The sequence below is a fragment of the Anomaloglossus baeobatrachus genome, chromosome 4 (assembly GCF_048569485.1).
Source record: "Anomaloglossus baeobatrachus isolate aAnoBae1 chromosome 4, aAnoBae1.hap1, whole genome shotgun sequence".
In the NCBI taxonomy this organism is placed as follows: Eukaryota; Metazoa; Chordata; class Amphibia; order Anura; family Aromobatidae; genus Anomaloglossus; species Anomaloglossus baeobatrachus.
In genome coordinates this window covers 486,066,365-486,094,061 of record NC_134356.1, presented here as the reverse complement: position 1 = coordinate 486,094,061, position 27,697 = coordinate 486,066,365, and the positions used below count along the sequence as shown (strand labels likewise).

Here is a 27,697-nt window from a genome sequence, read left to right as displayed (position 1 = left end):
TACTTTTGTCAATTCACAGTATTGGAACGTTATTTGCAGCACGTCTGCCTGCATTGCACACTCAAACTTTTTTAAACTCAGCCATTTATAGTAGCAAACACTCAGTGTACCTAGTTGTATCCTAAACGTGGCTATTGTACTTTTGTCTATTCACACTACTGCAAATCTATGTGCAGCACCTCTGCATGACAACCTCGTGCTCTGTTTTTAATAAGCTATAATGATAGCACAAAATACTGCCATTTTGTGGCATCATAGAACTGGCTGTTGTATTCCATTAGTGCCCCACTGGTGACAAGCTATTTCTAGCACCTCTACATCACACCCTCATGCACATTTAGCTACGCTAATGTTATAGCAAACTCATGGAATTCATTGCTGCATTTCATAATTCGGAGGGATAGAAAGTCAGGCTTCCTTTAGCTTTTCCTTCTGTTCATAGACAGCATCTCCAAGACAAATTTCCCCTCCACGTCTAAGTGTGGAGAGGCAGCTAGTGCGCATGCGTGTGCCGATGTACCCCAGCTGCAGCATAATTACAGTGTTTCGCCTAGTGAGTATGCTCAGCCTGACTGTGCCATTCCTGACGCTAAGTCTTCATTTCGGGATACAGCGCATGCTCCCACACTAAGTGTGAAAAGCCTCTTTGCACAGGTGCTTGCATTCTGTGCCGGGTCTAAGTCCTGTTTTGTGCCTAGACACCATGCTAAAGCTGATAGTCTTTTTTCAGAGACTGTATTTCATGCTACTGAGCATGCTCAGGCACTTCCTGCATCAGAGACTAGGTCCGGTAATGAACTCTTTGGCCCTGGCCCTGATGTGGGGGTCCCATATAGACCACAGGGCATCAGGTGTCCTCCCAAATGGCTTGCAGAGGCCCACACCTATGACTTGTCACCGCATTATTGATGGTCAGACGATGACTGGTGAGGTGTTTGGGTCATGGCAGCCATGAGGTCATCATTGAAGTTGCGTTTCCAAATAGGACGCTAGTTATGCCACTCATGACGTGTCACTCTGCTTTTGTCTCCAGGAGGTGCATTGTGGTTCACCCTGGTTTGGGGCGGACCCAGGTTATAAAAGGGGCTGGAGCCAACAAGGAGGTGCGCAGTCTTCTATTATGCTCCGAAAGAGCACACCTCCATGTGTTGAACCCATTGCGGCTTTAGGCCAGAGGTAGGCAGGGATAGGGTGGTGGATGCAGGCCACCACCACAGTTGGTAACGCAGAACGGTTAAGACCAGCTCCTGTCCTAACAGTCCTGCTTGTGCAGCCCAGTGGCATTAACAGGCCTGCTGCTGCTGATGCGCCTGCTGTCCACAGGTGTGGCCCCTACGCACACGGTCAGCGTACTCAATGGCCCCTGTGTTGTTAACAGGGAGTTCCTGGGCTGGGTGGGCATGTGGACCCTGTGACGCTAACAGGGCTCACAGTCTCCAGATCCGAATGGCGTCTAACTCGGTTCAGGCTACTATTAGTTTCATAGCCACACAGCTCTGTATCCTCCACCAAACCTTCAAGTTGCCAACCTCTCCTTTTCCAACTGGGAGCACGGTGGACACTGACTGCTGAAGGTGATATATACCTTTCTCTTTCTTTTCTTATTAATTTTTGTTATATAGCGGTCACAGATTATATACCACTTTATCCAAATCTGCCAGTCCCACTGTAACAGATGTTGTTTCTTCAGCAAATGTTACAGTTGTTTAACCACCAAATCCACGGACCAAAATTTTTTTCCCCTTTCCAACACACCTGTTCCCCTTTCCAACAGCATCTGTCCTTTTTCAACTCATTTTGGGATATGACCAAAAGTGCAACTGTGCAGGGACACCGTACTCAACGCCATCTCAGCACAGCAGCCATCCCTCGGTCCCTCCGATGTGGACAAGTAAAAGACCATTTCCTCCTATCCATGACAAAGTGTTGAGATTCACTCTGTGCAGCACTGGTGTTTAGTGGAAAAGTAGATCTAAGATTGCGTACCACATTCTGCAGATACTCCTGTATACGTGCGTCTATTTCTATGGCAGGAATTAGTTCGCCAAATTTTGTCTTGTACCGGGGATCTAACAGTGTGGCAACCCAGTATTCAGGATTACTTCAAATTCATACAATCCGAGGGTCATGTAGGTAGTGCAGCAAGAAGGCGCTCATGTGTCTTGTGCATCCAGGAGGACCAAGTCCTTGGTGTGTTGGTGGCAGAGAGGTGAGAATCGTGCATCCTTCCTCTGCCCTCTACCCACAACCTCGCACAACCGAAATGTGAGCAAGCTCTCACTCATCTGCTGAGTCTTCCATGCCCATCGCCAGTTCGTCCTCCATTTCTTCATGGGCTCCTGCACTTTCATCAACACTTTTTGCTGATACTATGCGCCCTTGTTAATCCCTCTCCCTCACCATGACTGCCGCATAGGTGCCGCTGACCATCTGGACCTCGTAGATCTTGTTATCCCTTCCGCATATGACTCCTCCTGTACTTCCTCCCCTTCCTCTTGTCCCAACACCTGACTCCGAATAATAATTACAGTGTGCTCCATCATGTAGATGACCAGAATTGTCACGCTGAGAATGACATTGCCAGTGCTAAACATCTTCGTCGACATTTCAAAACTGTGTAGCAGGGTGCATAGGTCCTTGATCTGACACCACTCCAGCAGCGTGATCTGCACCACCTCTGGATCAACTTATCCCAGGCTATATGTCTTACCGTATTTCAGCAGGGCTCTGCGGTGCTGCCACACACGCTGCAACATGTGCAGATTCCAATTCCTGCGTGTCGGAACATCGCATTTCCGGCGTTTAACTGCCAGACCCTAAGACTTCCGGAGTGATGAAAGTTGTTGAGCTGCTGTGTGCGCACGATGGAAGTGAGCACATAGCGAGCGTGCCCGCTGCACAAGGCCATGTAGGCCGTGATGGTGTTTTAAAAATTGCTGGAGAATTCGGATCAACACGTGAGCCATAAAAGGCACGTGTGTCACATTGCCCTGAGGATGGCCCGCAGCCAGGTTTGCATCATTGCCGCACACGGCTGTTAAGTCACCAACGGAGTCCGCTCCGTCAATTTGTACTCCGGTCGCCAGGTGACAACGTGTTCCTTTCATGAATAGTGCTGATGATGGGAGAGTAGTCGATGCCAGCGGCGCAGGTGGACGCAGGTTATGCTCACCCACTGGGCTGCATTACCTTGACAGATGCAGAATCTCTGGCTGAATGTAGCTGGTGGGTATCTCACAGATGAAATACCATCATTCAGCTACAACCAATGGGAAGACACCACACCCTTTTTTATGCCCATCCTGTCTGCAGACCACTGCCAGACATAGCTATGAACCTCTGGTTAATTTTACCCCCAGTTCAGTTTTATGATTTTGTGTGCTTGTTACCTGACTACTTTTCCTGCTTGCTGTTTATGTACCTTGTTGGCCGATACGCATTTCACCTCTGCTTGTTTTCTGATTAAGTCCTGGCCGTCCCATTCTGTTCCTGTTCCTCAATTAATGTTTTGACCCTGCCTGACTACTATTCTCTGTAATAGCGGTGTGACTCACATTTCCCATACATTTCAAAGTAAAACTTTGACCGCCTGATGGCATTGAGCTCTGCTGCCAGCATAGTAAGGAGGTGTGTGGTAGTCCTTGTGCGCAGTTGCAAGGAAGGGTGGCCTGACCACACAGGGTTTGCGCAAAGGTAGAGGACCCACACGAGGTTGAAGAGGCAGAAGCAGTGTATTAACTTCTACATACAGAACAAGGATTGAAACAACTCGTGGGGACGGCAAGACTTGTACAGCAGACCCTTCTCCATCTCTCACCATAGTTTGCCAGTGCCCAGTCAGTGACATGTAATGACCCTGTCTATGCTTACTGGTCCAAGTATCTGTGTTGAAATGCACCCTGTCGCACACAGATTTTCTCAAGGAAGTGGTGATGTTGTGTGCGACATGCCGGTGTAGCGCGGGCATGCTTTTCTTGGAGAAGCAGTGGTGATTGGGCATCTGGTACTGGGGCACAGCGACAGACATAAGGTCTGTAAAATCCTGTGTGTCCACTACGCGTAAAGGCAGCATTTCGGTAGCCAACAGCTTACAGAGGGATAGAGTCAACCACTTAGCTTTGTCATGGGTCGCAGTAAGTGGCCTTTTATTTGACCACATCTGAGGGACAGAGATCTGGCTGCTGTCTGTAGACGGTGTTGAGTAGGGTGTCCCTGGAAAAATGCAGGTTTGTGAGAAAAGTGCAGGCGGAGACATGATGTTGGCTTCATCTTGCCTTCAGATCTGTTCATCTTGTATCATTTTTAAAAAACACAGCAAGCAAGGGTTACTCCAAGCGGAGTCTCCCTTTTTTTCCAAAAATTGGGCCCCACACAGACACCTTATCAGTGGCAGCACTTGTGCCCTAGTTGCAAACAGGATGTTTTGATTTGCATCAAGCACATTCCAAATCCACAAGCATTTACTCTCCCCAGGATGACACAGGGGTAGTAAATTCCTTCTGGATCCATGACTTGTTCATTTTGATGAACGTCAGTCTGTCCACATTGTCACTGGACAGACGCGTGCGCTTATCTGTCAGCACACACCCAGCAGCACTGAAGACACGTTCAGAGACAACGCTGGCAGCTGGACACGACAAAATCTTCGAGGCGTAACTGGAGAGCTCTTGACATTTTTCTAGATTTGAAGCACAAAAGGAGCAAGGCTCCATTTGCAAAGTCATTGCATCGATGTTCATTTGGAGATACTCCTGTATCATCCTCTCCATCCGTTGACTATGTGTCAGACTTGTTGTCTCTGGTGGCCTTGCAAAGGAGGGTCTAAAAAAATTATGAAAAGATTCCATAAAATTGCTGTTACCAGCACCAGATACGGTCCTACTGGTACGGGTAGACTGTTGAAGATGACGAGGCCGTCCCATGTTTGTCAAGTTACAACTGGGAGAATCACTCCCTTCACCTGCACGGTTGTTTGGTGGAAAAGCCGAGCTAAGATCGAGTAACAGCTTCTGCTGATACTCCTGCATACGTGCGTCCCTTTCTATGGGTGGAATTATGTCACAAAATTTGGACTTGTCCCGGGGATCTAATAGTGTGGCAAGCCAGTAGTCATCATCACTTCTAATTTTGACAATACGAGGGTCATGTTGGAGGTAGTGCAACAAGAAGGCACTCATGTGTCTTGCGCAGCCATGCGCACCAAGTCCACGCTGTGTTTGTGGCATAGAGGTGCTAACCGTTCTTTCTTCCTCTGTCATCTCCCCCCAACCTCTTTCAACTGAAATTTGACCAAGGTCCCCCTCATCTGCTGAGTCTTCCATGTCCATGGACAGTTCGTCCTCCATATCTTCATGTCCTCCTGCACCTTCCTCAACATCTCACCTGCTACCATGCGCCCTTGTTGATCCCTGTCCCCCATGGTCCCATGCCTGCCGCGTTGGTGATGATGAACGTCTGGACCTTGGTGATGTTGTTGTGTCTTGCGCATATGAATCCTCCTGTAGTTCCTCCCCTTCCTGTTGTCCCACCCCCTGACTACGAATAGTGTTTAGCGTGTGCTCCAGCATGTAAATGACTGTAATCGTCATGCTGATAATGGCATTGTCAGCGCTAAACATATTCGTCGCCATGTCGAAACTGTGCAGAAGGGTGCATAGGTCCTTGATCTGAGATCACTCCATCAGGGTGATCTGCCCCACTTCTGCATCTCGTTGGCCCAGGCTATACATCATGACGTATTGCACCAGGGCTCGCCGGTGCTGCCACAGTCGCTGTAACATGTGGAGAGTTGAATTCCAGCGTGTCGCCACATCGCATTTCAGGCGATGAACCGGCAGGCCGAAAGACTTCTGGAGCGATGCAAGTCGCTCAGGTGCGGCGGTTGAACGGCGGAAGTGAGCACTGCAGACAGTTTCCGTGCCCTGGTCAGAAGGCCATCTAGGCCGGGATAGTGTGTTAAAAATTGCTGGACAACAAGGTTAAACACGTGAGCCATACAAGGCACGTGTGTCACCTTGCCCAGGCGAAGGGCCGCACCCAGGTTTGCAGCATTGTCGCACACGGCCTTACCAGGCTGCAGGTTGAGTGGAGACAACCATTTATCAAAATCAGTCTCCAGAGCTGCCCACAACTCAGTCGCTGTGTGACTCCTATTTCAAAGACATGTCAAGCTAAAGACCGCCTGATGCCGTTGCGCTCTGCTACCAGCATAGTAATGAGGGGTGCGTGATTCCTTCTGCGCAGTGAGAACGCTGGTGGCCTGACCAGGCAGGCTTGGGGCGGAGGTGGAGGACCCAGATGAGGTGGAGGATGCAGAAGCAGTGGCGGAACTTGGACAGACAGAGGATTGACACACAAGTCGTGGGGACGGCAAGACTTGTGCAGCAGACCCTTCACCATCTATCACCATAGTTACCCAGTGGCCAGTCAGCGACATGTAACGTCCCTGTCCATGCTTACTGGTCCAAGTATCGGTGGTGAAATGCACCCGTTCACACACAGAGTTTCTCAAGGAAGCGGTGATGTTGTGTGCGACATGCTGGTGTAGCGCGGGCACACCTTTCTTAGAGAAGTAGTGGCGACTAGGCATCTGGTACTGGGGCACAGCGACAGACATAAGGTCTCTAAAATCCTGTGTGTCCACTAGGCGGAAAGGCAGCATTTCTGTAGTCAACAGCTTACAGAGGGATAGAGTCAACCTCTTCGCTTTGTCATGGGTCGCAGGAAGTGGCCTTTTATTTGACCACATCTGAGGGACAGAGATCTGGCTGCTGTGTGTAGACGGTGTTGAGTCGGGTGTCCCTGGAAAAATGCAGCTTTGTGAGGAAAGTGCAGGCGGAGACATGATGTTGCCTTCATCCAAAGTTGGTGCTATCGATGTCTGAGAGAGCTGTACACACTCACTTGTTTCCCCTTCCAAACCAACTGACGACCTACCAAGCAAACTGCCTGTTGCGGTTACAGTGGTGGAAGTTGTGGGTGGAAAAACAGGTGTGACAGCTGTCCCCACAGTCCTAGAAGATGACGAGCGCGCGGATGCACTGGAAGGGGCAGGCGGTGGATGGTTCGCTCCGCTAGGCCGCATTGCAGCACGGTGAGCTTCCCATCGGGCCATATGATATTTATTCATGTGACGATTCATGGAAGAAGTTGTCAAACTGCTGAGGTTTTGACCTCTACTAAGAGAACCATGACAAATTTTACAGATCACATAATTTGGGCGATCTTTTTCTATGTCAAAAAAGGACCTGGCTAGGCAAGGCTTAGAGGCCATGCGACCTGTTGATCCACCCCGAATAATGCTCAGAGGCAGAGTGGTGGCTGAGGATGCAGTTGTAGACGTGCTACCAGTGCTCCGACTGTGTCCAGGAAGGCGCCAGGTTACTTCGACGTCGGTTGCATCCTCCTCCACCGCCTCTGTTGACCTCCTCGAGTGTCTGACTGTGGGTTGACAGTAGGTGTGATCTAGAACTTAATCATCAATTGTTGTGTTTGCACTCCCCTACCCCTCAGACCGAGTTTCTTCTTGCCCTGACCGAATATTTAAGTTGTCATCCCAATCGGGTATCTGCGTCTCATCTTCATCAGTATGTTCCTCATTGCCTATAACCACAGTTGTTGGAAAGGCAGCATTTTGGTAGCCAACAGTTTGCATATGATGAAAGTCAACCTCCAAGCCATTTCATGCCCTTCTAAAAGCATGTAAAACACAGCGAGGGGACTCCAACCACAGTCTCCCTCGTTGCCACTAACTGGGCCACACACACCCCACTTGACTGGCATCGGTTGACCCCCCCTTTTGACAAAGAAAAAGATGCTTTGCATGAAGCACTCTCAAAAATACGCGTGCCTTTCCCGTCCCCTGGCTGACCCAGGGGAAGAAAAGTCCTCTGAGAGCCATGACTTGTTCATCTTGGTTCTTTTAGAGACACAGCGAGGGGACTCCAACCACAGTCTCCCTCGTTGCCACTAACTGGGCCACACACACCCCACTTGACTGGCATCGGTTGAGCCCCCTTTTGAAAAAGAAAAAGATGCTTTGCATGAAGCACTCTCAAAAATACGCGTGCCTTTCCCGTCCCCTGGCTGACCCAGGGGAAGAAAAGTCCTCTGAGAGCCATGACTTGTTCATCTTGGTTCTTTTAGAGACACAGCGAGGGGACTCCAACCACAGTCTCCCTCGTTGCCACTAACTGGGCCACACACACCCCACTTGACTGGCATCGGTTGACCCCCCCTTTTGACAAAGAAAAAGATGCTTTGCATGAAGCACTCTCAAAAATACGCGTGCCTTTCCCGTCCCCTGGCTGACCCAGGGGAAGAAAAGTCCTCTGAGAGCCATGACTTGTTCATCTTGGTTCTTTTAGAGACACAGCGAGGGGACTCCAACCACAGTCTCCCTCGTTGCCACTAACTGGGCCACACACACCCCACTTGACTGGCATCGGTTGAGCCCCCTTTTGAAAAAGAAAAAGATGCTTTGCATGAAGCACTCTCAAAAATACGCGTGCCTTTCCCGTCCCCTGGCTGACCCAGGGGAAGAAAAGTCCTCTGAGAGCCATGACTTGTTCATCTTGGTTCTTTTAGAGACACAGCGAGGGGACTCCAACCACAGTCTCCCTCGTTGCCACTAACTGGGCCACACACACCCCACTTGACTGGCATCGGTTGAGCCCCCTTTTGAAAAAGAAAAAGATGCTTTGCATGAAGCACTCTCAAAAATACGCGTGCCTTTCCCGTCCCCTGGCTGACCCAGGGGAAGAAAAGTCCTCTGAGAGCCATGACTTGTTCATCTTGGTTCTTTTAGAGACACAGCGAGGGGACTCCAACCACAGTCTCCCTCGTTGCCACTAACTGGGCCACACACACCCCACTTGACTGGCATCGGTTGAGCCCCCTTTTGAAAAAGAAAAAGATGCTTTGCATGAAGCACTCTCAAAAATACGCGTGCCTTTCCCGTCCCCTGGCTGACCCAGGGGAAGAAAAGTCCTCTGAGAGCCATGACTTGTTCATCTTGGTTCTTTTAGAGACACAGCGAGGGGACTCCAACCACAGTCTCCCTCGTTGCCACTAACTGGGCCACACACACCCCACTTGACTGGCATCGGTTGAGCACCCTTTTGAAAAAGAAAAAGATGCTTTGCATGAAGCACTCTCAAAAATACGCGTGCCTTTCCCGTCCCCTGGCTGACCCAGGGGAAGAAAAGTCCTCTGAGAGCCATGACTTGTTCATCTTGGTTCTTTTAGAGACACAGCGAGGGGACTCCAACCACAGTCTCCCTCGTTGCCACTAACTGGGCCACACACACCCCACTTGACTGGCATCGGTTGACCCCCCCTTTTGACAAAGAAAAAGATGCTTTGCATGAAGCACTCTCAAAAATACGCGTGCCTTTCCCGTCCCCTGGCTGACCCAGGGGAAGAAAAGTCCTCTGAGAGCCATGACTTGTTCATCTTGGTTCTTTTAGAGACACAGCGAGGGGACTCCAACCACAGTCTCCCTCGTTGCCACTAACTGGGCCACACACACCCCACTTGACTGGCATCGGTTGAGCCCCCTTTTGAAAAAGAAAAAGATGCTTTGCATGAAGCACTCTCAAAAATACGCGTGCCTTTCCCGTCCCCTGGCTGACCCAGGGGAAGAAAAGTCCTCTGAGAGCCATGACTTGTTCATCTTGGTTCTTTTAGAGACACAGCGAGGGGACTCCAACCACAGTCTCCCTCGTTGCCACTAACTGGGCCACACACACCCCACTTGACTGGCATCGGTTGAGCCCCCTTTTGAAAAAGAAAAAGATGCTTTGCATGAAGCACTCTCAAAAATACGCGTGCCTTTCCCGTCCCCTGGCTGACCCAGGGGAAGAAAAGTCCTCTGAGAGCCATGACTTGTTCATCTTGGTTCTTTTAGAGACACAGCGAGGGGACTCCAACCACAGTCTCCCTCGTTGCCACTAACTGGGCCACACACACCCCACTTGACTGGCATCGGTTGAGCCCCCTTTTGAAAAAGAAAAAGATGCTTTGCATGAAGCACTCTCAAAAATACGCGTGCCTTTCCCGTCCCCTGGCTGACCCAGGGGAAGAAAAGTCCTCTGAGAGCCATGACTTGTTCATCTTGGTTCTTTTAGAGACACAGCGAGGGGACTCCAACCACAGTCTCCCTCGTTGCCACTAACTGGGCCACACACACCCCACTTGACTGGCATCGGTTGAGCCCCCCTTTTGACAAAGAAAAAGATGCTTTGCATGAAGCACTCTCAAAAATACGCGTGCCTTTCGCCTCCCCTGGCTGACCCAGGGGAAGAAAAGTCCTCTGAGAGCCAGGTCCACATTGTCAGTGGACAGACACGTGTGCTTATCTGCCAGCAGACCCCCAGCAGCACTGAAGACAGGTTCCGAGAGAACGCTGGCTGCAGGACACGACAAGATCCTCAAGGCGTACGTGGCGAGCTCAGGCAATTTATCCAGATTGGAAGCCTAAAATGAGCAGGGCTCAAGTTGCACAATAATGGAATCGATGTTTCTTTGCATATACTCATATATCTGTGTGTCTCCCTCTTTTTCCTTGTCCAGCTGTTTTGTTTTCACATGAGTATATGTCCTTGTCACTTTCCCATGTGTTTGTGTTATGTTGTGAGTTGTTTGTCACCTTTTGGACACCTTTCAGGGTGTTTTCTAGGTGTTTTACTGTGTTTGTGATTGCCTGCCATTGTTTCCTATGGGCTCGAGTTCGGTTCGTCGAACGTTCGACGAGCCGAACTCGAGCCAGACCCCCCGTTCGGCGAACCGCCTCGAGCCGAACCGGGACCGGTTCGCTCATCTCTACTGCTGAGGCAGATCAGGGCTACGACACCATCAAGCGGGCCCTGATCCAACAGTACAACCTCACTCCAGAGTCCTACCGCAAGAAGTTCCGGAGCCTACAGAAGGGACCAAAGGACTCCTGGGCTGACCACCGGCGGGCACTTGCCCAAGCTGCCGACCACTGGACCCAAGGCCTGCAGCTTTCCACCGGACCGGAGATCCTGGACTTGTTCATCACGGAGCAACTCTTGTGGAACTGCCCTGAGGATCTCCGCCAGTTCATCCGAGACCAGAAGCCAAAGGGGTCCACGGCTACAGCTGCCCTGGCCGATGACTACACCAACAATCGGGCTCCTGAGGCCAGGAGAGCAGCCACCAGCAGCACCTGGAGAGGGGGTAAGATGAACTCTGCGACTGCCCCACCTGCCCCTAGACTGCAGGGGGTGTCCCCCTCACCTCCCCTCTCCAGGCCCGTGGCAGAACCAAGACGGTGCCACCAGTGCAACTTACCTGGACACTTCAAGGCCATGTGCCCTCAGCGTCCCAAGGCTCCGGCTCCGTCCCCGTCCCAAGGGCCGCCCAAGGTGTATTGTGTGGGTGGGGGTGGTGGTAGGTCCCTGGACAGCTTCCAACCTGTCACCATCGGCCAGTCTGTGACCATAGGACTGCGAGACAGCGCCTCGGAGGTGACTCTGGTGCGGCCTGAGATGGTGTCCCCCCAAGACTTGATACCTGGAAAAACCCTCGCTGTCTCCGGGATTGGAGGCATTGACCCGGCGCTGCCTGTTGCTGGCATTTATGTGGACTGGGGCGCAGGGCGAGGGGTGAGGGAGGTAGGGGTAACTGATCGGATCCCTGCAAACGTGCTACTTGGGACAGATTTGGGGCAGATAACCTCCCAGTTTGGGCCCCCCCCAAGGGCTGAACCTTCAGCCAGTACTGACATGCCTCCGGACAATGTTGATGTGTTATCTATGAATGATGTAATGGAGGAGGGAGTGAGCTCTGATTTTTCTGCTTGCACAGACACAGCTGCAGCTGTGACAGGGGAGGGGGTCAGAGAAAGGTGTGACCATGCCTCTACAAGTGATCAGCCAGTGAGCTGGGATCTGCTGCCCTCTGCAGGGATAAGCAGAGAGCAGGGTGCTGCAGGGGGAGGACCAGTGTGTGGGGTGGGGGCTACCACAGCAAATGTGGGGTCCCCAGAGATTTCACAGCGGGGTTCTGTTGCTGCAGGGGGGGAACAGGCAGGTGAGATTGGGGCCGGTCCAGGAGCGGAAGTGCTCCCAGGTAAGATCTCGGTACATGGTTCCCCCACAACCGGGGTGTCAGGAAGCCAGGTAGGTCTGCCTGAACCGGCGACTTGGTCAGGAACGGAGGAGGAGCAGGCACGACCCACGGTCGCAGCGGCTGTGGCCGCTGTCACCCGCAGTGGGAGTGCTGGAAGCCAAGGGGCCTCCCGGAGGTCTGATAGCTCTTCCCCTTCTGACCAAGTGGCAGCCGAGTCAGGTGGAGGCCAGGACACAGGTCCCGGGGTACTGACCGAAGATGTGACAGTCTCGTCGATTCTGGCCACATCTAGTCAGGGGTTTCAGGCAGCGTTAGAAGCTGACGACAGCCTGAAAGCTCTAAAGGAGCAGGCGGCACAGCCTCCCTCGGACTCGGACCCGGAGCGAGTGGTCTGGGACCAAGGACGGCTGTACCGGGTCACGGTCCAGCAGGGTTCACCGGAGGCGTGGCCCAGGGACCGACAGTTGGTGGTACCCTATCCGTTCCGGACGGAGTTGTTGCGGATCGCACATGAGATTCCGATGGCCGGACACCTAGGGATCGCTAAGACCAAGGCCAGGTTAAACCAGCATTTCTACTGGCCAAAAATGGGGGCCGATGTGGCTGCCTACTGCCGTTCGTGTGAAACCTGTCAGAGAGTGGGGAAGGCGGGGCCACACCCCAAAGCCCCACTGGTATCTCTGCCCATCATCGATGAGCCTTTCAGGAGGGTGGCTGTGGATCTGGTCGGCCCGCTGGCCATCCCCAGCAGCTCCGGGAAACGCTTCATACTGACGGTAGTGGACTATGCCACCCGGTACCCAGAAGCAGTGGCCTTGTCGTCCATTCGGGCTGACAAGGTGGCCACCGCATTGCTGGAGATTTTCTCCCGAGTGGGTTTTCCCCAGGAAATGCTCACTGACCGGGGGACCCAATTCATGTCCCAGCTGATGGAGGCCCTCTGTAAGCAAGTCCAGGTGCGACATCTGGTGGCCAGCCCGTACCATCCACAGACTAATGGCCTGTGCGAGCGGTTTAATGGCACCTTAAAGCAGATGCTTAAGATGTTGGTCGACTCCCATGGGCGTGACTGGGAGCGGTATCTCCCACACCTGTTATTTGCTTACCGGGAGGTTCCACAGGCCTCAACAGGATTCTCACCGTTTGAGCTCCTGTACGGGCGACGTGTGCGGGGCCCCCTGGCTCTGGTGAAAGAGGCTTGGGAAGGGGATTTGGCCACCCCTGGAGTGTCGGTTATTGAGTATGTCATGCGCTTCCGGGACAAAATGCAGGCCTTGACGCAACTGGTACACGACAATATGGCTCAAGCCCAGGCCGATCAGAAGCGTTGGTACGACCAGAACGCTTGTGAGAGGACCTACCAAGTGGGTCAAAAGGTGTGGGTACTGGTCCCCGTACCACAGGACAAGCTTCAGGCAGCCTGGGAAGGCCCATACCTCGTGTACCAGCAGCTCAACCCTGTGACGTACCTGGTCACCCTGGACCCTGCCCGTGGAAGGCGGAAGCCCTTCCATGTGAACATGATGAAGGCACATCATGAGCGGGAGGCATGTGCGCTCCCCGTGTGCAACCTGCCCGAGGAGGGAGAAGCGGAAACCCTCTTGGATATGCTAGCCCAGGTTAGGGCAGGCGGATCCATTGAGGATGTGGAGGTTGGCCACCAGCTCTTGGAAGACCAACGGTCCCAGCTGTGGGCCACCCTACACCCCTTCCGGGGGTTGTTTACCAACCAGCCCGGAAGGACTAACTTGGCTGTCCATCACGTGGACACTGGGGATCATCCCCCAATCCGGCGTTCAGCATACCGGGTCTCCCTGGAGGTGCAGCAACACATGCGCCAGGAGATTGACGAGATGCTGAAGCTGGGGGTGATCCAGGCATCCAACAGCGCTTGGGCCTCGCCTGTAGTCCTCGTCCCTAAGAAGGACCGAACCACTCGGTTCTGCGTGGACTACAGGGGGCTCAATGCTGTCACGGTCGCCGATGCGTACCCAATGCCACGCATCGATGACCTGCTCGATCAGTTGGCCGGGGCTCAGTACCTGACCATCATGGATCTGAGCCGGGGATATTGGCAGATCCCCCTGACTCGCCAGGCCAGGGAACGCTCTGCCTTTATTACCCCATTTGGACTGTACGAGTCCACGGTGATGCCATTCGGGATGAGGAATGCCCCTGCCACTTTCCAGCGGATGGTCAACACCCTGCTCAAGGGACTTGAAGGGTACGCGGCCGCGTACCTGGATGACATTGCCGTCTTCAGTCCCACCTGGGAAGATCACCTAGAGCATCTAGCACAGGTGCTCAGGCGGGTCCACCATGCAGGTTTGACCATCAAGCCGGGAAAGTGTCAGCTGGCCATGAGCGAGGTCCAGTACCTCGGTCACCGGGTAGGCGGGAGAACACTGAAGCCCGAGCCTGAGAAAGTGGAGGCCATCGCATCCTGGCCCACCCCCAGGACCAAGAAGCAGGTGATGTCCTTCTTGGGGACCGCTGGGTACTATAGGAGGTTTGTTCCATGCTATAGTAGCCTGGCAAAGCCCTTGACGGACCTCACCAAGAAGAAGCTGCCCTCTGCAGTCGATTGGACAATGGACTGCGAGACAGCCTTCCGGGCCCTAAAGGACGCCCTGTCCAGCCCGCCCGTGCTACAGGCAGCCGACTTCACGCGGCCGTTTGTAGTACAGACCGACGCCAGTGACTTCGGCCTCGGTGCGGTGCTCAGCCAGGTGGACTCTGCGAGCCAAGAGCACCCAGTCTTGTACCTGAGCAGGAAGCTGTTACCAAGGGAAGTGGCCTATTCCACGATGGAAAAGGAGTGCCTGGCCATAGTGTGGGCCCTGCAGCGTCTGCAACCCTATCTATACGGGCGCCACTTCATCGTGGACCACAATCCCCTCAGCTGGTTGCACACCGTCTCTGGGACGAATGGGCGATTGTTGCGATGGAGCCTTGCGCTCCAGCAATACAACTTCACCATTCGCCACAAAAGGGGCCGGGACCACGGTAAAGCAGACGGGCTGTCCCGACAAGGAGAGGTCGCGGACGGGCGAACGGGGGAACACCGGAGTGTGCTGCCCCCTAGCGCCCTCAAAAGGGGGGAGGTGTGAGGTAAATCCGGAGATATGACGATAAATCATGATATTCAAGTTATGTCAGGAAGCCCTCTCCTGGTGTCACCCCCCCTTTCCTTCACACAACTCCTTCAATCAGAAAATTTACCACAGGGATAAACGGTTTGTTTAGCAGATAGGTGTCAAAGGAACTGGTCTGTGTTCCACTTACACCTCCAACGGCCATCTCCTGTGATATGGAGATTAGATGATGTGGGAACAATGGACACAGGATGACTCCCTGCCGTGACCCTGTGGTAGGGGCTGCTATCTAATTAGCAAGGCTATGGAACTATCCAGACAGAACGACTCCAGTAAAAAATGGTTCATATCTCGCAAGTCATATTTCCGATAAATATGGCAACCATAAAAATGGTGTCTCCGCATGCGGACGATGCTGGCACACCCTTTTTATGGGAGCAGGACCTGGGGAAATACCCCAGGCGTGATATCAGCCAATGGGGAACTAGTAGACAAGTCATGAGTCCTCTCGTTCTGTAGCTAAATTCATAACTGTCACAATGAGAGCGTTGGCGTCCGCCTACGACGCTCCCAGGCAAAGTTATGGCCCATATTCCATGTTGTGGATATTGTCCATAACTCCAGCCAGGGGTGGAGCAGTGCTCCCTCTGAGGTCACTAAGGTAGGAGGGGACCTGGATTTGCCCAGGTTGATAACCCTACTTCGGCCATTTTCCAGTGTTCTTTCGCTGGGGGTCACGTGTAGGAAACATCTGTGGGAAGGATCCTAGAAACCTGGTCTACAGCGCCCCCCTGTGGCCAGACGCACAAGGTAACTGCTGGAACTGTGTATGCCTGTTTGTAACCCATGCTTTGATTGTAACTGTACTCTGACATATGTATATTCTGTAGATTCCCTATTGTATATATTGTATTTTCTAGTGTGGCTTTAGGCTGATTAAATTATCTAATTAATCTTGGGCTGTTCTGTTATCTCGATCTTGAATCCCACGTCTGTGTGTTCGGCTAATAGTTACCGTGAAGCGGTTGGTGGCAGCGAGTTTGTGCCAAGGATTATTGTGGGGAGGCCAGTGAGATTCGGGGAGATTTTATATATTCCGCCCGCGGAGGTCGGGGGAATATATACCCTACTCTCACCGGGGACCCTTCAATAATCGGCATAAGTAGTATAGCGGCCTCCTTGCTTATTGTCGGGCAATTCCATAATTGGCCTGACTATAAGAGGGGCGCTAGAGAGCGCATCACGTGCTCTGTCTGTCGGTCGGGAGGTATAAAGGAGGGGTGACCCCCACTTGTTACCCCCCGATTGTGACGTACTGGTAGCCAGCGCGGGGGATTTCTGAGTGACCCCCCCCGGTGGTTCGTGACACTTAGCAGTAGTCATTGGAGCACAACAATTTTCCATTTTTGTGCACTTGATTATATTGTTGCCTTTTAGGTGTATGTGACATTATGTAGACTATTTCCCTACATCCATCACTACTCAAATTTTTATTAACTCTCAATTGGATAAGACAAATGTGCCCAAAGTCTTTATTCTAGTTTAGTGTGCAGGCACTGGCCATCCTGAATTATTTTGCCTCTTTGTAGTGCACTTATTCACACTGATTTTTCTTGCTTCCTTCAATTTGTAAATGAATGAGACTTTAAGCAAAATCATGCACACTCTGCAAAAAAATTTGGCATTGAAAACACCTAGCAGGGCAAAGTATTAAAGGCACAGCCTGCAATTTCTTTCTATGTACTTTCCCTCTATGTAATATATCAGAGGAGAAATCAGCAGCAAAATCTATAGCAAATTCCCCCAAAAAATCTGCATCGGAATCCACACTGGATTTATTTCTGTTATGAACAGATGTACCCTTTGTCTTCTTATATAGTTTCAAGCATGACAATACACTTTTACTGCAGACTAATGTTGCAGGTGCTGACGCTGGCACCCCACATGCTCAATGTACTATAGGGAGCAATGACACATATGATGTAGTCGGTTATTGTGATGTAATCTAGCATTCTCCCAGCACCCCACTGGGTGAATGTTACACTAGGTGCAGGGAAGAATCAAGCGAATGGCAAAAGGGAATGGAAACCCTGTGTCTATGGAAGGAGGAGATGGTGATCCCTGATCAAGCCTACAGGTGGGCCCTGGCTTCCCTCACCACCATAGATAGGTTTCGCACCTATGCGCCAAGCTAGATATCTGATCCTGGTTGACTCTGAATTCGGTCCTAGATAGGGAGCGGATGAGATGAGTGCTTTGTCAATCCCACTAAGCTCTAAAGAAGAAACAGGGATAACAAACAGACAGAAAGTGAACAAATTATTTCCAGATGACTCAGGGAGAGGAACTGCAACAACTACAAAGTTTCTCCAAATGCATACAAGCCTACTGCTTGCACTGAACACTTGTTAAGGGTATAAGAGCTATCACCAGCACCGAGTAATAGGAAGTGAAGGTATATAATAACACTAAGTGAAGTGCTGATCAAAAGCAACTGAAAGGCTGAGGAACTGTGAAGGGTAAAAAAGGGAAAGGGATGAAAACCAAGTAGAAATAATAGGTCAGGGACCAGTTTGCGCAGCCAAACGCTTTAATCTTCTATAGTCGGACACTACTATTTTACTATAAATATTAAATTGTTTTAATTTTAAATAGATTGTCCACTACTTTTACATTGATGGCCTATCCTTAGGATAGGTCATCAGTGTCTGATCCGCCGGGGTCCGGTAGTGCACATCTGCCTCTCATTCAAATCAATAGGAGGCAGATGTGCAGTAACCGTCTGCAGGCTCTATCAGTTGACGGAGCAGCTTCAGAACTGGACACATCTGGCCATCTGCTACTGCCGCTAGAAACAATATTTTTCTTTGATCAAAATTAAAAGTCTATAATGGAGGCTATAGATTTTCTTTGCATTTCAGGTGCCATGATTTATTGTCTAAGGGCGCATAGTGCCAGAAACATGTAGAAAATCTATTACCACCATTATAAACTTTTAATTTTGATAAAATAAAAATATGATGTTATGGAGATTCACCTGCAACTTGATTTTCACAATTTGCCCATATTCCGGGCATTGGCTGGATTCTCATCAGATACACACTTGACCAGTTTGATATAACTCACGGTAAGGCTTTCTTTTTTGGATTTAATGACTGACGCCAAAACCAGCTGATCGGCAGGGGGTGCTGAGTGTCAGACCCCGGCCGATCTGTCATTGATGACCTATCCTTAGGATAGGCAGTCAATGTAAAAGTAGTGGACAACCCCTTTAACTCATTGAAGCTAACTATATGACTGTGTGTCATTCTCACTGAATTATTCTGAATTAGGGTACAGGAAAGTATGGTTTATTTTGCCCTGTATTTTCTATATAACCACAGTTATTTTTAATTATTAAGAGTAAAGATTGAATGACTTGAATGTAATGTAAAGCTTTACTTTAATCTCAATAATACCAACAATCCTTTGGATTAATATCACACTTTGTGCTTCCTATGCTAGGTTATATAGTACATGCTTTAATTTTTTTCCCTACTATTTAAGTGAAAAGGCGTTCATATTTGAAGGCAGAGAAATAATGCAAATGTTCACATAATAGTTTTAGCCTCTTAGGCTTCGTTCTCAAGAGGAGCTTTTAGTGAGTTTTTGATGTTGCAGGATTTCTGCACCTTTTATTTAAGTTCCTTGTTATTTTTTCATTTGGTTTTTGGGAGCGCTTTCGATACATCATGGTTTTGATGCTGTGGTTTTTGTATTTGGGGTGTCATGCTTTAAATGAAGCTGCCATGTTTTTGATACCGCAAGGCATTTGGCTTCGGCAATACTTTATCGATATACTTATGATTGGAATACGTGCTTTTTTGATGAGTTTCCGACACGGGAATGCACTAAAAACGTATGTTCATTTTTTACCTGTGGATTTTACGCTTCTAATGTAAGTCTATAGGGAAAATCTGCACACAAAACTCAGCGTAACTGCAAGAGGAATTGACATGCTGTGGATTTGAAGCGTTCACCGCAGGTCAGTTTACACTGCGTAAAAAGGAAGCACACTGGGCAGTAGATTTCTATAAATCCCATCCATTTTCCTGGAACAGTAAGATGCAGCATTTTTATGCAGCCTACACATTCAGCGTCAAAAGCTCATTAAAAGCTCCTAAACTCCAAAATTGGTTATTTTGATTTTTTTTCATTTTAAAAAGGGATTTGTCATGAGAACTGTGCGTATTCAACTAAAGCCAGGCAGATACACTGAATGTAAATACCATTTTATACATATACAGTACACACACATGTAAATCAGAAGTTTGAATAGCAGAGGGAAAATCATCACCATGCCCCACTTGCCCCACTTGCCCCACTTTGATCTAGTGGTCTGAATGGAACTGCAGTAGTCACAACTGTAATGAGTATTCAAAAATTGCAGGTGCACTAAATTAAAGGGACGGAGAAAAAACAAGAATGTAGATGGTGAACATTGGAATGTGATTACGCATTACTGCTAAGAAAGCTATTTTCTTTGAAAAATATCTTAGTTATTTAGCAAATATGGCCAAATTTACATGTGCCCAGATACCAACGTGAAGGTGTAACTCTCATCTGGGTCCTACTCTAATTGTTATGCATCTCTTGTCTAAACTGAACTTTTATATGGGCTAGAATAGAACCTGCAAAAGGAAAATTAAAAACACCTGAAATAACTGGGAGGAGTGCGCAGACAAAGGATATGGCTCCATATTACACACTAGAAAAACTGTACGCAAAAACAACTGTAATGAGTAGCACTGCCATGATCCTGGCCACCGTTCCCACTCAGGGTGATTACGACTTACACACTGAGAGTGGCTATGACTGCAGACCCTTTTAGACAACTTGAACAGAGCGATGCATAGCAAAGGTTTAATTTATTTTGACATAATTAGAAGGGGGGTTTCTAACTCCTTAAAATAAGCGCTAAATGTCCACAGTGGTCGCAGTTGATAATCATTTTGATATTGTTTCCATCATTTGGTGCACTTTTATCCATTTTTTAAATTTTACTGTAATCAGGGAATGTATTCTATGAACTGAATAGTAAAGATTAAATACTATAAAGTTTGTTAGTGTTGCTATTTTTTGTAGGGTTAGGTCGAGGCCACACAGGGATTTGTGCGACTCCTCACATGACACTAGGCACACGCTTGCAGCACAGCGGGAGCCGAGTGTCATGCGAGTGTCATGGGACTGTGGTCAGTCGTGTGATCAGACCATAGTTGCGGAGGGGAGGTCCGGCACTGAAGAGGGGAGGGCCGGCACTGAGGAGGGGTGGGCCGGCGCTGTGGAGGGGAAAATGGGATTTATCTCCCTATCTCCTCCGTTGCTGACTGATGCAAGAATCGCACTGCTCTCGCATTACACCGGTGCAGTGCGATGTTTCTCTCACCCATAGACTTGCATGGGTGCGAGTGGAACAGGATCGCATTGTACCCGCAGCATGCTGCGACTGTTGTCTCGGTCCGATTAGGGCTGAGAAAATAATCGCTCATGGGAGCTGCCCTATAGAGTAATATTGGTCTAAGTGGAATGCAATTTTTTTATCGCATTCCACTCGCACTGTTTTTCTCGCCGTGTGTCCTAGATCTTAGTATTCATTTGTATTACTCAAATTGTTTCCAGATATACAAACATTAAAGGGGTTATCTCTTTTTGATAATGGGTAAAATTGAAAGTACTTGTAAAAATCAGAAATTACTTTGTAATTTATCTCTTATTAGAAATGTTCTCCTTTCTCAAGAACGGAGGGATTTTTAATTTTTTTATTCCAATATGTACTATGCATTGCATATGTTAGCAGCAAGCTTCAGCCCCCCTGCTCTCCTCCAATATTGCTCAGGCAAACCTGCCTCTATTTGCAGTGTGGGAGGGCGCACAGTGCCACCGGCCTCAGCTGTCGATCATCAGGAAGACACCGTGCTCCTGGGAAGCAGGGATACAGAGGAGCAGTGTGTTTATGAATACAGAGTGTGAGACATTCCCTTTAAGCAAGTCCATACCAAAACCCAAATGAAACAATTGTGTGAATAATAAAATGAAACATAAGTGCTTTAATAAATTTGATGAATTAAATTTCAAATTTATATATCCCCAGTTATTTGCTACTAAAGGCCTATACCATATTGGCTTAATGGAAATATCTCTATTTATTCTCCATTTGTATCATTAAATATTTGTTTTAGCTATAGTCTATATACAATAGCTTTTGAAAATTTTCCATTTGTATTTTTATAAAGACATGTTATAAAAATTATGACATTATAATCCCCTGACATGTCCGTCTTAGTAAATATTTAGATTTCCAATAATATAACATTTCTAGAGCATCTTTTCTTAAAGGAAATCTGTCAGTATGAATAACGATTCTAAGTTGTCTATATAGACATGCAGGTTTTAGAGAGCTGAATAAAATGATACCTTGATATCTGCGATTGGATATTTTATTACAGAGAAATCCATGTTTTTCTTAATATGTAAATGAGCTGTTATGATATATGGGCTGGACACAGATTTCCCGTACAAGAGCTCATGTTAAATGAAAATGTGGCATTACTAGTTTGAGACATGTAATGACTAACAGTCTTGTTTAATAGTCATAAATAAAAACAGGAAAAGATGGGTGTTATGGTTTTTGTAGCGACTCACAAGGGATATAGGTAACACACTAAAACCTGCAACTGACCCTGCCAGTTCCTATATGTACCAGAGATCCCAATATCCCTGACCACAGACTAAACTATGGAGACTAGGACCTATTCTTCCTGATTGGCCGTCCAGTGCTTCACATTCCTCTGAAAGAACTAGGGGGCAGAGTTGAGCCCAAATTAGCTGCAGAAAGAAAGGTGGGCTGAAGTATAAAATGATCCCATGGGGAGTAAGACAAACAACAAAATACAAGAGAGGGTGCATATTGTGAAACAATTATTGCATACTTATTAACGACAAACAGAAAATAGGTGCAAAGTAAAGGATATAAACAGCAGAGAGAGGTATCTTAGCTGATATTTCACTGACTGGTATAAACAAACAGCAATATGGCTGGATATGAAAAAGAGAATATCACAGCAGGAAATACCAGCGGGGGAAAGTATTTAAAGCTGCACCCAAAAGGTGACTGGGCAGATAAGCGAGTAAATGAATACATCTGCTATGTTACACTAATAGAACTAAAGCAAGGATAGCAGAAACTAAACACCTGAAGAAAAGGTGTATTTGCTGGGGTTCAATGGACAGAGAAGCAGAGCACAGACTCAAGGGTTCAAATCCAAACACATGACAAAAGGCTGCCATTGAGAATGAATAACGAAGCTGAAGATCTAATGAATGACTTGTAGTTTAATGCCTAGTAAATAGACTTCTTCCTCAGGACAAACTACAGATGACAGTTTAAAGGGAACCTGGCGCCAGATGTTTATAATACTTACCTAATGGTCGGTGCAGAGGAGACTGGTCAGATGGGCGTCTCCATTCTCCGAGTCCCACACCTCCTCTTTCGGCCATCTTTGTCCTCTTTCTGAAGCTAATGTGGATAATGCGTTCTACATCATACACACAAGCCGAAAGTGAAGTCAGGGCAGATCAAAGTGCGCCTGCGCAGGACCTCACTGTCGGCTAGTGTAGATGACGTACAACGCATCATCTATGCTAGCTTCAGAAGGAGGACAAAGATGGCCAAAAGAGGAGGCGCAGGACCTGAAGAACAGAAACGCTCCTCTGACCAGTCTGCTCTGCACCAACCGTTAGGTAAGTATTATGAACATCCGGTGACAGGTTCCCTTTAATGAACAGTCCCGATAAAAATAGAAAAAGCTTAAAAATGGCCATTATGTGAAGCTCAGTGATATCACATGATAGTCAAATAAAGCTGGTACAAAGGAAAAAAAGAGAAAAATACATGGAAATTTCATGTAGTAGGTATTTAGACAATGAAAAATTTGTTAGGGAAGGAAACAGTGCTTATTGGGATGGGAAATAAAATGAAAAGGAAGACAAAAGAAGGAGTAGAATTGTGTTAGTGGTATATGTTAATTGCAGTGAAGAGGACCTGGTGGGCAAAGGGCCCATATAATGTTCTAGCTCTCCTGTGTCCGCCACTTTGTATAACTGTAGCACTGGGCCCGTTCTAATACATTCCTTTCTATGTGAACGCCTCCACCAGGCACAGCTTTTATCTCGGCTCTCATACCCAGGGGTGTAGACCTGCCTGTGGCTGCAGTGTTCCTGAGATGCCCCGTCTGTGTCCATCTGTCTCCCTGTACCATACCCACATAGTACAGCAAAGGATAAAGCTATGCATTTACTGCTACAAATTGCTAAGAGATTTGGGGTTAAAGGCACTAAATGTTTCCCGTAATGTCAGCTTGTCTGGAAGCTGTTCAGGGCCAGCCCTTGTCGTAGTCTCACAAATGTAATTTCTGGAAGTTCTTCCTATTTTATTCATCTCATACACAATTTACAAGTGACAAATAAACTCACGCCAGTGCTGCATGCTAACATTCTTCTAATTAGAGTAACAGAATTATGTTTTGTAAGCAGTTTTACATGAAAAAGTGAATTCTGCCTTAATTGCTTCTGAAAAACAAGCACTTTCTGTGCTCAGACGGAGGCAGCATCCTATCAGCAGAGAATACAGAGTTATTACTTTTCCCACATTATGTTGCTTGGTTCTCTGATGAGAAGTATTGGATAGTAAAGTGATGATGCTCTTCCTCTTAAAATGGTATTCCGATCTCCAAGATCCTATTCCAATATGTAGTAAGTGTAATAATAATAATATTACGCATCAACTGGGATAAGTCGGCTTTGATGCCATTAATGCATGGGTCTGGAATTTCAATGGAGAGTAGGTCACCGTTGCAAGTGGTAACTAGATTTAAATACCTGGGAATACACATACAGAGGGACCATACACTAGACCTGCAGACGAGTATAACCCCACTTTTGGAGCACGTTAAACTTAAATATAACTTGTGGAGCAAGCTACCCCTGTCAGTGGTTGGCAGAATAAATTTAATCAAAATGATATTACTTCCAAAGCTAGTTATACACTACAACATAGTTCAGTATCAATACCCAAATCCTTCTTCTCAATGTTGAACTCGTTTACTACTTCTTTCATATGGGGGAAATCCAGACCCAAACTTCGGTTATCCATTTTACAGAGGTCCAAAAGACTAGGAGGGATGGCTTTACTGAAGTTCTTCCTCAACTACCTCGCGGGACAGCTTAGGGCACTAGAGACTTGGATGCCTGGATGTCAGCTGCCAAACTCTGTGAGTCACTTGGCACACGCGGCTGTGACTGATTGTTTAAAGGGTTTTCTGGAATCAGATGGACTGAGAACACCACGGCAATTACCCCTCCTCAGGTTGGCAAGATTAGTCTGGCGACAAGCCAAGAGGGCGGTACACTTTAAAGGGGTGGTGGCGGAACTCCCATTATGGGGGAATATCCACTTCCATACTCTGAGAGATCACCCCTCAGCGCAATTCTGGGCCACTCACAGCGTCAGTGCATTAGGTGATCTTTTAGTCCCGGGAACCACGATTTTCAAGTCCTTTGAACAAGTCCAGATTGAATATAATGTTCCAAGATCACAGTTTTTTAGATACCTGCAGATTCGCACAGCGATTCAATCCCACATACAGAAAATTGGAGTGAGGAAATAGATATCATCACTTCCTATGATAGGTATTCTAAAATCACAAGGACCTCAAGGCCTCATCTCAGCTATATATACTTACCTGTTGTCGGTGGGGGTGGAGTCGGACCCCTTGCCAGCCCAGGATAGATGGAAATCTCTAATTCCCTCTCTACAGGGAGAGGAATGGGAAGAGATATTGGAATCTTCGACTGCGGTATCCCCTTCGGTTAATAAGTTGATTCAATGCTACATTATCCACCAGGCATACCTTACTCCAACTCGATTATTTAGTATGGGCCGTTCTCGCACATCAGAGTGCCCGAGGTGTCATCTCTCAGGGGCAAATTTCATACATATGATTTGGAGCTGTCCCAATATATCTTCGTACTGGCGGGGAGTGACATCTCTGCTGACATAGATAATGTCGATTCCTGTTTTGTGTGACCCTTTGATATGCCTGTTTGGGGTAGTGGAGGAAGAGTCCTGGGATCATTACATGACAATATTCCTCAGAGAGGCATTGTTTCTGGCTAGGAATATAATAGCTCTGAAGTGGATGGGAGATTCAAATCCAACTGTGCGGCCTGGGTTAAACTAGTCAATGCAACCATAGTCTATGAGCGGGTGGTATATTATAATAGGGGGTGCCCGGGAAAATTTAACAAAATCTGAGGTTTGTGAAATTCTTCTCCAGACACACTTGCGCAGGTTTGAGGGAGATTATATGGATAATGGTGGTTCCCGTTAGATGTTGAGATATGAAACACTGTCCAATGGTATATTGAGGTATAATAATGCAATGTGGCTGCTGCTGTTGTTGTTCTTTCTTTCTTCCTTTTTCTCTTCCTCTTTCTATCTTGTTTTCAAAATATGGTCATGCTGATGGATAGAGCTGTTCTTATGCTCAATATAAAATTAGATATATATGCAAATGATAAGAAGTATGGATAATAACATTGTTCTATCTTAAGTGCTAAAGATATTATGGACTTTACATGACTGTTCATTGTTATATTCAAATATTACTATCTATATACTGAGCTATCTTTATATGGCAAATGTCAGTTGTACCAAGTTTGAAATTGTTAATAAAACGAAGTTAAAAAAAATAATATTAGCAAATACCTCCAATTAGAAATGTAGTATAGTTTACTGATTAGCCATGTCTCTTACCTCATGTGCAGAGCAAGCTTAGATATCCATGGTTACGACCACGAGCAAATAACCGTCACTATATGAGTGATGTAACCATGGGATACATAAGCTGCAATGCCCTGCTCATGAGGTAAGAAACATGGCTACTCAGGAGAACTATACTACATTTCTAATTGGAGGTATTTGTTATTATTCTTATTATTACACCCACTATATATTGGGATAGGATCTTGGAGAAGGAAACAACCATTTAAGCTTTGGACACAGTGCATAAGTAGACGAACTTAAATCTTCCAGTAAAAATCTAAATGTCATTAATTGAGGAACTAGTAGCAAAAAAAAATTGTTTAAAAGAACTGAAGTCCTCAGTGGTTGATACCTTTTAAAGGCTAACTGAAAAGATGGTAATAATTGCAAGCTTGCAATTATTACCATCTTTTCAGTTAGCCAGTCCTGTGTTCCAGGACTGATGGAAGCATCTCTAAAGGGTACGCTCACATAAGCATATGACTCCGCCGAGTGCAATGCGAGAAAATCTTTCATTGCACTCTGACGAATGTTAATCAATGAGAGAGAGCATTCCAAAAGTGGAATTATCATCTGGACCATTGCTAAGGAATTGTAAATGGATGCTATAAATGTCCAATATATGCAAGGTCCAGTTTCAGGACTCCCATCTATTATGAAAATAAGGACCCACCTTCTCGCCTGTTTGCCATGCTGCTCCTTCTACTGTACTTAATTTTAAATGCTAATGTGCTTCACTACTCCCATAAAACTACATTGAATAGAGCCTCATTCATGTATGGCCACCTCTCCATGGCATTTACTTTTTCCTGGAGTCAGGAGACCCTCATTCTGCTAATATTTGGGGGTTCCAGAGAGGGAAGGGCATAGGTACTTATCTATTCTTGCTCTTCCTTACACCAAACCTCTCTCTCCGGTAAGGACTATAGCTGTCAGAAGCCAACAGACGTAAACAAGCATGATGGTTGACGGCAGCACAGAATAGCTTCACTGACTGCACGCTTTCTTTATACCAGCTACTTCATGCACTCCTGACATCATGCATGCATGTTCTGGCTTTCATGGAAGATGTCAGTCTCACTTAGGGGGATATGATTAGAGGATCTGAACCAGTACTAGTTAAGGGTTAAGGGGAAACTACACCCAACAGGGTAGTCCTAGCTTATTTACATATGACAAAATGAAGAGTGAAAGAGCTTTTAGAAAAGTGATCATTTAATATGTAATTTGAAGATATGACTCTTTGATACAATGTATTGTAATCAGTGTACAGCTTGCATAATAGTGTAAATTTGGTGTGACCTCTAAATAACTGAACACACAGCCATTAATGTCTAAACTGCTGGAAACAAACTTGAGTACACCCCTAAGTGAAAATGGCAAAATGATGCCCAATGTGTCAATATCTTATGTGGTCACCATTATTTTCAAGCACGGCCTTAACTGTTTTGGGCATGAAGCCAATGGAATCCTCTTCTCAATGACGACATCATAGAGCTGGTGGATATTAGAGACTTTGCACTCCTCCACCTTCCATTTGAAGATGCCCCACAGATATGCAATAAAGTTTAGGTCTGGAGACATACTTAGTCAGTCTAGAAGAGGCTTCCTTTTGGGATGACAGCCATGCAAACCAATTTGATGCAGT

At 47.6% G+C, this 27,697-nt stretch overlaps 1 protein-coding gene across 1 annotated transcript in view; it reads left to right on the top strand.

Moving 5' to 3' along the window:
• Positions 1–27,697, top strand: part of UNC13C (unc-13 homolog C) — a 1,075,146-nt gene that overhangs the window by 518,585 nt on the left and 528,864 nt on the right. The window lies entirely within an intron of this gene.